General features: G+C 38.4%; 1 long non-coding RNA gene across 1 annotated transcript; it reads right to left on the reverse strand.

Moving 5' to 3' along the window:
* Positions 1–2,979: 2,979 nt before the first annotated feature.
* Positions 2,980–4,007, reverse strand: LOC140691251 (uncharacterized). Its single transcript, XR_012066820.1, has 3 exons — positions 3,911–4,007; positions 3,592–3,773; positions 2,980–3,160 (listed from the first exon to the last, which is right to left on the reverse strand). It is a non-coding gene; the product is annotated as an uncharacterized lncRNA (long non-coding RNA).
* Positions 4,008–10,978: the final 6,971 nt, after the last annotated feature.

Raw genomic sequence — 10,978 nt, forward strand, 5'->3', positions numbered from 1 at the left:
GTGTCAGGGGACAGACAGACACATGGGAATTCGCCATGTGTTTTTATATCCTACCTCACTGGCATCTCTCAAGTATCTCCTAAATTAACAATATCCTTTGAAAGAGAGAATAGGGTTTTTTTTGACTTGAAATAATGCCAAGGTTAAATGAACAAATTTGAATGGAGTTAGCCGTAAACATACCGCCCAGCTCAGAGGGCAATTTTAGGGCCTAATCGCCATCCCTTAGTGGTGTGTTCAGTTTCTCTCCGTTCACCGTGCTGTTTTTAAAGCCCCTGTAATGTTACCTTTGCAAAAGGGGCTGTAGGGAAAAAAAAGTCAAAAAGAAAAAGTCTAATAATCAAAATGAGGCTGCATACCAAACCCAACAAAATAAAACATTTATCTCTCCCAGGGGTCTGCTGCTGCCGGAGCCTCCAGCTCGTCTACTGCTGAGAAGTTTTATGTTCCCTTGATTACATCCAAAGCAAAATTGCCCCAAATTATTTAATCATATGCCTACCAGGAATGCACTCCATCTGACAAATATAAAGTGAAGTCAGCTGCTCTCTTCCCGGAATTCGATATCTGATTGTGTAGATTTTCTGAGTAACACAGATTTATAAAATGGGTGTAAATTAAAATATGAAGAATTCAAGTTGTTTCAGTCAGATGAATGATTCAAAGAACAAGAATGTAAAACTTATTAGCTGTGCACTCAGTCACAGGAAAGTCTCAGAAGGTCTGAGGAAATGTGCGTGTGTGTAGGAACTAGGTTGTGAAAGTTTTTCAAGTTAGAAGCCACATTTTCCTCTTCTTGAGAGATTTTCCCCACTCTCCCCAATCCTACTCCCTAACCCATTTATACTAAAGTGTAGAATTACAGCTGTATACGGACTTAAAATAGCAATCAGTTCAATCACTCATTTTTAAGATGAGAAATAAAGCTCTGTAAAAATAGTCTTTTTGATTTAAACCTTCCTGAAAAGATAGTTTAAAATGCTAATCCAGAAGATTGATTACAAAGGCTTTCTTCCCTTGAGTCTAACCCCAGAGGCTTAAAAAGGGATGCGTTTTTGTCACCAACAGGAAATATGATGCTAAAAGATTTCATGTGTGTCTCCCCCAAGAGACTATGAATTCTTCAAACAAAGGTGCCATAACCTATTGTCTTCACAGTTTACTAATGCACAAAACAGACATTAAATAAGCACAAAAAGTATAAATTATTTCACATGTGAGGTAAATCAAATTCCCCTTCCCATCATCCTATTCAGGAAAGATTTGTCATGTCTTCCATATAATTTTCACCAGTTATGGACGGTGCCAGCAGCAGACGTCAAATATTATATGTAAATTAAATACTATAGAGCTGTTTTTAATGGTACAGACCACAACGTATGGTCAATGGTCTTGACTAGCTAGTGACTTAATTTCTGCAACTGCATAAGAGAATGTACAGAAGAGAAAATGTCCACACCTACAAATGCCTGACTTTTGACATAAAACCATTCATTTTTAAAAGAACAGTCTCTGAATGCATGAAGATCTTGGAATCTGGCTGTATTTCTGTTGTCCCTCCTCATAATAAAACCATTGTGTCAATCCTGACGCAGGAGTTACAGGAAAGCCCCCTATACGGTCGGCTTTGTCTCTTTGTCTATGAATTACACCTTGTCTTCCCACACTTGGTTTTTTGGGTGACCTGTTGACAGCTTATGGCCATTCAGACAGAAATAATAGCTTCAACAATCACATTTCAAACTCCCGTACGAAATGTGAGTGTCTTTATGCTAAAAGTTAAAAAAAAAAAACTACCCAACTAAGACATATTCAAATATATCATATTTATACACATATATCATATACATACCATATGATTTGTAGACGTTAATACTATGTTTATGTCAACAGGTAGTTTTTAGCTGCTTTTTGAAACTGCCAAAGAATCATTATTTTTTTAAAAAGAATTTTTACTTAGTTCTTAATAAGTAAAGAATTCCCCAAGTACTTTTACAGAGAATAATTTCTCTAACCTTTACAGCATGCTTCTCTGAAAGTTTCTAAAAGGGGAGATACGCTGGCACATTGCTCTTAGGATGATGATAAACTCTGGGAGGTAAAAACCTGGCTTTGCCCAGACTGATCACACTGGGGACCTTCTGAAGTAGCTTTACAACTGTCCCGGTATGTGACGGTATATACTCCATCTAACACGTGTAGATGTAGCATCAGCGAAAAGCAACCAGCGGGGACTTTGAAATGTCAATCTTAATTTAGCTCACGTTTCACCAAGTAAAAACCTAAACATTGTAAAACCCACACAGACCCCACTGCCCGCCCTCTCTCATAATCGCTCAGTACCCTCTCTGAGTTGTTATAGATCTTATGGATGATTTCTGGGTGCACTGACAACTTCCCATCTCAAACACCCTTCCCTATTCACTTCTCCCACCTGCAGGATCTCTGTGCCCTATGAGAGACTGCTAACAAGATGGCCATGCAAAAAGCTTAACCTTATTCTGCTTCAATGTGCATTTTATACTTCCACATTCTTGCTGTTATGATGCAAATCTCCTAAAAATGAGGCTCTTTCCATCCATACTTGTGGGCTTTCTGGAAGGGCTACGGATTCAACACAAGGAGGAACTGTCAACAAAAAGGGAAGGCAATGATACCCCAACTTCCTGTCCCTCCGTAAGATAATGTTAAGCTACAGAGTGTCGCCAGCTGGACTGAACGCCATTGCCTACGTAGGTAGCCCGCCACATTTACTGCCCCCTCTAGTGGCTTTCCTCACTTCCCACTCCCATCTTCTCAGCCCCTTCCCTTGAGCATCCCAGGATCCACCCAGGTAAACTACCTACACCCACGTCCTTTTTTTCAGGGTTGGCTTTTAAGGGATCACAACTAAATGAAGTCAGTGGTAATGAACAAAGTCTCAGGTAGCGGGGATGGGGGGGGAGGGAAGTGTCACCTTTTGCTAAACATGAAAATGTGTTCCAATCACAATATTCATATCATGCTAAGAAAATCGTGGAAGGGGCACAGTCTCCATTTTCAACCCGAGAGTGTTTTCAGCCATAGTTCCTGGAGCTGTATCTCCAGCAGCATATTTTTCCTAATGGTACTTGCTTTTCAGAGTTATCCATTTGTCTCTGGACTCCATCCTTTATCTTACCTAGCAAGGGTTACAGAATTATAAGTTATATTTCCATACTGCTTTATCCTTCATTCTCTCCAGCTACTGTCAGTCTGGCTTATAGTTTAAATGTTAAATATATAAGTGAATAAGGAAGGAAGGAAGGAAGGAAGGAAGGAAGGAAGGAAGGAAGGAAGGAAGGAAGGAAGGGAGGGAGGGAGGGAGGGAGGAAGGAAAAAAGAAAGGATGAGAGGGAGGAAGGAAGGAAAAAAGAAATGATGAGAGGGAGGGAGGAGATATAACAGAGTTTGAAAATGCATTTGGTGCTAAGCCATGCAGCTCTAAAGGGCCAGTTTGACTCATTCCATATATATAAATTACAATATTTGCAAATTACTTGGTTATCTGTAATTCTTAACAATAAGCCCAGGTATTCCTTCATGTCAAGTGAGAAAATAAATTTTACATACCAGCAACTCAGGAAAAGCACTGAGATCTTAGGAGCAGTCTTCAAAGGAAATTAAAGTCTGAACACGAAAGCAGAGTTCAGTAGCGGGAGTCAAAACAAGGCATTCCGAGTTCTTAGCAGAATGCTTTGGTTCAGGGGCACTTCATTCCATTCCACAGAAGAACGAAGAGTTCAAAAATCAAACTGCATAAAGGAAAACAAAGTGTGTGATGCTTCTGGATCTTGAAAACACAGTAAAAGTTTATCTACAGGAAGATGAAGTTAATGGTTAAAATAAAAATCTTATAAAAATTAAAATAGTGTTACTGTCACCCTATTACCCAGCAATACACTCCTTGGCATTTACACAGAGGAGTTGAAAACTGATGTCCACCCAAAACCTGCACACAGATGTTTATAGCAGTGTGCGGATGTCGATGTAAGTGGTTGGCAAGGAATGGGGGAGGGAGAGATGAACAGGGGAGCACAAAGGATTTTTAGGGCAGTGGAACTACTCTGTATGACACTATAATGGTGGATATATGTCATTATACATTGGTCCAAACCCATAGAACATACAACAGTAAGCGTGGGCCCTAATGTAAGCTATGGACTTTGGATGGTAGTGACGTGTATGATGTGTCACGGTAGGTTCGTTAATTACAACATACGTACCGCTCTGGTGTAACATGTTTATAATAGGAGAGCCTGTGCTTGTGTGGGGGCGGAGGGTATATGGGAAATCTCGGTACTTTCCATTCAGTTTTGCTGTGAACCTACAACTGCTTTAAAAAAACAAAGTTAATTTAAAAAAAAATTAAAGTAGTGCATAATTTAGTTCTCACCAGCAATTCTCTATCTTGAACTGACTTGTTCAAAATTGTTCTTACGAAGTTCTTTCTTTCTTCCCCCTCCTCCAAATAAAATCAAGACCAAGAGGAAAATACTCAACCTTGAAACGTTCGTGATTTTTTAGTTTCTTCATACCACTGTCTCCAGATCATGTTTTTTCAAAGGGTGTGGATGTGCAAAATTTTTTATGAAAATATTCTCGGCAAATAATAGTCCAGCCACCTTGGAATGTATGTGATCTTTTACTTCCTACCTCAAGAATTAATCTTCTTGGGTTTCCTTCCAAGACAAGCAAGCTTCAGTCCAGCTGCGGGAATACAGTAAGTCATTCATCCAGGCTGTAATTTCAAACTGTTGAGGTGCTGGCACCATCCGCCTCCTCCCCATTTCTTTAGATCCTCCTCAGCTCCTCCCTTGCTCCTCTTTACTCCCGTGCACCCACAGCCCCCCAGTACCCTCCTTGGAAGCAACACGGGTGCAAATTGGAATGATAGGAAGGTTCTGAAGTCACTCAGGCATAATAATTTGCTTTCTATTTTTAAAAGCAGATTTACTGGTAAGATAAATCAAGTGCCAGGCAAAGTGGTATAATCAAATGTTTTGCTTTGTGCCTCTTTCTGGAGAACAAATACATTTTTCCCTCTGCATGGATGAGAAATCATTTAGAGGCCTTTGCCCCTAAATTCTTGATCCCAAAATATTGACTGTCTTGATGAGAAATGCAGACGATCCACAAGAGGCCAGACTCAGAGACAGTGCTGGGAAGCTGGATGTGGCAGCTCAGTCACGGGGACAGGAGTGCATCTAGGTTCCTTTTCAGTGTTCAAGGCAACAAAATAGATCCCTTGTATTTACAAGTTATAATATTTTAGTCTTCCTTTGCTTCTTCTCTGCCTGTTTGGAATCGAGGGATAGGAATTAATAAATATCAAAGTAAGTATCTTTTAAAAACACACACAAGCAGTAGGAAAAGAAATGTTTTATTGCATATTTATAAATGTGCACCCAAAGCTCCCCATTCCAGGTTCCTGTTAATCTTAGAGATGGGGCCACACTAATCCTCTTGGGGTCATTTTCAAAAAAAAAAGGTTAGTACTGAAGTCAAAGTCTATGCCACACGATTTACGGGCATTGAATGTCATTCCGAAAGTAATTTCAGCAAAATCCCATGACCCCATGTATATCAGTGGTGAAGACTCTCTTCCTGACCAAACTCTAGAAGCATGGCCTCTGGCAGCTTAAGGCCATGTCCTTGGGATGACATCTGTCCCCTCTTAAAATGCTTCCTGGAGAAAACTTGCAATTATAAATCCTTTCTCTGTTCCTTTAAGATGTAAATCTCCTACCACCCAGATCTGTCTCCTGAAGGATCTGGGAGCCATCTCTTTGAAATACATTCAGGGATACAAAGGATATAGCGGTCACCCTGGCTCTCTGTCTCCATGGGAGAAGAAGGGTCTAACTTCGGTGGATACCGAGCTCCAAATTGCACAGCCACTCCCTGTCATAAATATACTGGAAGTTTGTTTCTCCTCTAGATAAGCATCAATTAACCTGATAGCCTAGTTTCATGGCCCAAATGCCCCTTTCTTACTCTTAAGTGTCTTTCCTTTAGCCTATCTCAGTATCTGAAAGTTCTCCTGCCTTTTACTTCAGCAGACTTGAGCTCCGGTTACACTGGGTTCTCTCCCCTACTGCAGTAGTTATTACTGAATAAAATCTGTCTTTATGGCCACTAATTAGCTTTATCATTGACATCAGTCAAGGTTCAATAAAGGAAGCAGTAACCACTCTAGGTGTTTCAAACAGAAGAAATTTAAATAAAGGTAATTAGGTATTCACAAAGTCGTTTTTTTTTTTAATTGAGGTATAGTCAGTTTAATGTTGTCAATTTCTGGTGTACAGCACAATGCTTCAGTCATACATGAACATACATATATTCGTTTTCATATTCTTTTTCACTGTGAGCTACTACAAGATATTGAATATATTTCCCTGTGCTATACAGTGTAAACTTGCTTATTTATTTTAAATATACCAGTTAATATCTGCAAATCTCGAACTCCCAGTTTATCTCTTCCCACCCCCTCCCCTCTGGCAACCATAAGTCTGTATTCTATGTCTGTGAGTCTGTTTCTGTTTTCTAAATAAGTTCATTTGTCTTTATTTTTTTTAGATTCCACATATGAGTGATATCATACGGCATTTTTCTCTCTCTTTCTGGCTTACTTCACTTAGAAGAATGACATTCTCCAGGGCCATCCATGTTGCTGCAAATGGTGTTAGTTTATCATTTTTTATGGCTGAGTAGTATTCCATTGTATAAATACACCACAACTTCTTTATCTAGTCATGTTGATGGACATTTAGGCTGTTTCCATGTCTGGCTATTGTAAACAGTGCTGCTATGAACACTGGGGTGCAGGTGTCTTTCTGAATTAGGCTTCCCTCTGGATATGTGCCCAGGAGTTTACAAAGTCTCACTGCAAGAACTGGAGAATTGGAGGTAGGATTACTACTTTTACTCTCTAAACCAGAAGCATTTTTTAGAGTGAGTGGGGCTCTATTAACAAGTACACTGGCATAATGGGCTTAAATCAGGACTGTTCTGGGCATGCAGATATATGTGTTCAACCTGAAGTCAGGTGGCCACTACCATGGCAAATCACACCTGTTCACTATATTCGGAGTTTCAAAGCTTCTACTTCTGCTGTTGCTGCCACAACCCTGAAAGGCTCCCACATCCCCCACCAACCTTCAGCCAGAGTGTGCTTGTCAGGAAGACAGCCTTCTCTGCTTCTGCCTCCTCGTCCTGTCCCAGTGCATCTAATTGGCAAAACCTGACTCACATCTGGACCCCACAGCTTCAAGTGAGTCAGGAAATGTTGTTGATAGTTTTCCAACCTCTACCCAAAAGAGGAGGATGAAATGCAAGTTCAGTGAATGGATATAAGCTTCTACCATAATCTATTATACTAAGCTATTTGGCTTTGATTTCAGACTAAAAGAGAAGTCTCTGGTGTGTCAGAGCTCTAAAAAAAAAATGTGAAGTTTTGAGATTTCCAAGTCCTCCCCTCAGGGTTACCTGTTGAGCTCTGGGCAGCCTGACTCAGGACTATTCATTTGTTCCACCCATCACTAACTGTTGATTCTATTTCCAGAGAAAGCAGGTTGATAAAATGTTCTTTGCCCTGAATCTCTCTGTTAATAAATTACCAATGCATTCATACTTTGTGAAAGCAACAGATAAGGTTGTTTCCTAAAGGAATAACGAAAATAGCATAAAAGATCTGTGTTATCAAGGGGAGGGCTGCCTGAGGACTTATAAATACCATATTTTGGTTGGGTTTACTTTCCACCTGCTGAATGTACTGTAGGGTACTTACTAAATTGGTTATTTGGTTTGTCCTTTGGGTGTGGCTGTGACAGATACCAAGGAATGTCAGTTAGCATCTACCAAGGAAGAGACAAAAGAAGAGGGAGAAAAAAACAGAAAATGATCAAAAGGCAGTAACAGAAAGACCCAGAGATACAATGAGACAGACAGACACATGAATCTTCCCCACCATGAGATACAGGTGTGCACACAGGCATACCCTGAAAATAAGAGAGTGGGGCAGAGAGAAAGGAGTACACAAAGGCAAAATCAGAGAACAAAACTAAATCAAGAAGACACAAACATAGAGATTAGGAAAATTCTCTATAACACTGAAGCGATGCAGAGAATCATTACAGCACACAGACAAATTTTAGCGAGTTTTGTTTTGTTCTTATTCATTGTTTTTCTAGGTTATTTTCATTGTTTTTGTTTTGTTTCCCTGTTAATTAAAGAATGTCACATGAATATATATTCTGATTATGAACTAGCTTTGTTCCAGAATTAAATTGGTGAGGTACAAATTTAAGAGACATTGAGAGAAAATAATTTTTGAGGTGTTCAGACCCACCATCCATGCTTCCTCTGTCCCAGATTTCTGCTCTGTAGAGACTGTGAGCACCTTGCTTTGCTGCAATAATTTGGGGCTTAATTAAATAAGTATTTCCCTTTGGTGTGGTTGAGATTCCAGTATATCCCCCTGGTTCAGTTATTTGGACCCTTATCTTCCAAAGGGTTATTGCTGATAATGTTCACACCAATTAATTCATTTTTCTCCCACGTCACTGTTTCCTCCAAATCAAAACAAAATCTTTTAATGAGGAGTATTTTTCAAAAACCAACCACGAACAGACTAATTGGTGAACAATGAAACACAGTTTTATTACAATCAGGAATTAGACAGGGAGGTCCACTGTCACTATATTATTCAACATTGTTTTGAGGTTCAAACTCATGTAACAGGCAAAGTGAAATAAACTGCATAAATATTGGAAAAGGCAAAATCATCATTATTCCATGTAATCTCATTAAATAGCCCCAAAATATGAAAGATTCAACTCAGATACGTATTAAGAATTAAATTAGATTTTTGTACACAAGAAATATAAACAAAAATCAATAGCTTTTCTATATGTGAAAATAACCAGTTAGAAAATACAATAAGACAAATGTATTATTTACAACTGTGGCAAAAACTACGAAATACCTAGAAAGAAACTTAGAAAGAGAAGCAGAAGAGCTCCGTGAGTAAAATTCCATCACAGGACAGAACGGAAAAGCTAAACAAGTGAAGAGACGACCCACGAGTCACAGTCAGAAGACAGAATGTCTTAAGACGTTAATCCCACCCGAACAGATTCATAGACACACTGAAATTCTCATTAAAATATCAAAGCCGGATCTTGAAACTTAAAAAGGGGTCCAGATAGGGAATGACAAAACAAATATGAATGAATTGCTGAGAAATTTTTTATAAAGAAGAATAACAAATAGGTACCTGTCCCACTAAATATGAAAAATATTTAATCTACTATTAATTAAAACACTAGTATAGAAATAGATAAATTTAGATATATGTGGAAATACAATATGTGATTAAACTGACATTACAAATAATTTGGGGAAGATGAGCTATGTAATGAGTTGCATTAGGACAACTATTTATGATTTGAAAGAATTTTAAGTGAATTCTTAATCTCTCAACATATACAAAGACACTAAATATTAAAATGCAAATGTGAGCAATATATCTTTTAAAACATTAATACATATAAACTAGACAATATTCTATAACTTTTGGATGCTGGAGGGAACCTAAGTAAGAAAGGAAATTCAGAATTAATAATGAAAAATCTGACAAATTGGATTACACAAAAAGTTTAAACTTTTGTATTATGAAAGACACTATTAAGAAAGCCACCTAGTGTCAGACAAGGAGAAAAACATTGTAACACGTGTAACAGACAAAAGGCTGGTATCCCTGAAGTGCAAATAATTGCAAGAGATTAATAAGAAAAGACAAATAAGCCAGTGGAAAATGGGCAAAGGATAATAGGCAAATCATTGAAGAACACATACAAATTGCTTAAAAACATAAGGAGGCTACAATTGAAATAAAAATAAGAAAATAACTTTCACCCATGGGAATGAGGAGACTTAGAATGATAGCATCCAAAGAGAGTGCTGGGCATCCTGACACTTTTACAATATAAATTAATATTATCTACAGGAAAGTAATTGGTCCGCAAAATTGTAAAATGTGCATTCTTTTATATTTTTATTGAAGTATAGTCAGTTTACAATGTTGTGTCAATTTCTGGTGTACAGCATAAAGCTTCTGTCATATAGGAACATACATATATTCATTTTCATATTCTTTTTCACCATAAGGTACTACAAGATATTGAATATAGTGCTCTGTGCTATGCAGTATAAACTGTTGTTTATCTATTTTATACATATTTGTCAGTATCTGCAAATCTCAAACTCCCAATTTATCCCTTCCCACACCCTTCCCCACCCCTTGGTAACCATAAGTTTGTTTTCTATGTCTATGAGTCTGTTTCTGCTTTCTAAATAAATTCATTTGGTTCTTTTTGGGTTTTTTTGTTTTTTTGGAGATTCCACATATGAGCGATATCATATGGCATTTTTCCTTCTCCTTCTGGCTTACTTCACTTAGAATGACATTCTCCAGGGCCATCCATGTTGCTGCAAATGGCATTATTTTATCAGTTTTACGGCTGAGTACTATTCCACTGTATAAATATACCACATCCTCTTTGTCCAGTCATCTGTGGATGGACATTTAGGCTGTTTTCATGTCTTGCCTATTGTAAATAGTGCTGTTATGAACACTGGGGTGCAGGTGTCTTTTTGAAGTAGGGTTCCTTCTGGATATATGCCCACGAGCAGGATTCCTGGGTCATATGGTAAGTCTATTCCTAGTCTTTTGAGGAATCTCCATACTGTTTTCCACAGTGGCTGCACCAAACTGCATTCCCACCAGCAGTGTAGGAGGGTTCCCCTTTCTCCACAGCCTCTCCAGCATTTGTCATCTGTGGGCTTTTGAATGATGGCCATTCTGTGAAGTCCCTGCTTTTTAAATCCAGACTAATCTGTTTGGCTTATGATAAGCCCCTAATCAAACTGATAATAAAGATTGCCAGAGAAAACTCAA

The sequence above is a fragment of the Vicugna pacos genome, chromosome 34, assembly GCF_048564905.1.
Source record: "Vicugna pacos chromosome 34, VicPac4, whole genome shotgun sequence".
Classification (NCBI taxonomy): domain Eukaryota; kingdom Metazoa; phylum Chordata; class Mammalia; order Artiodactyla; family Camelidae; genus Vicugna; species Vicugna pacos.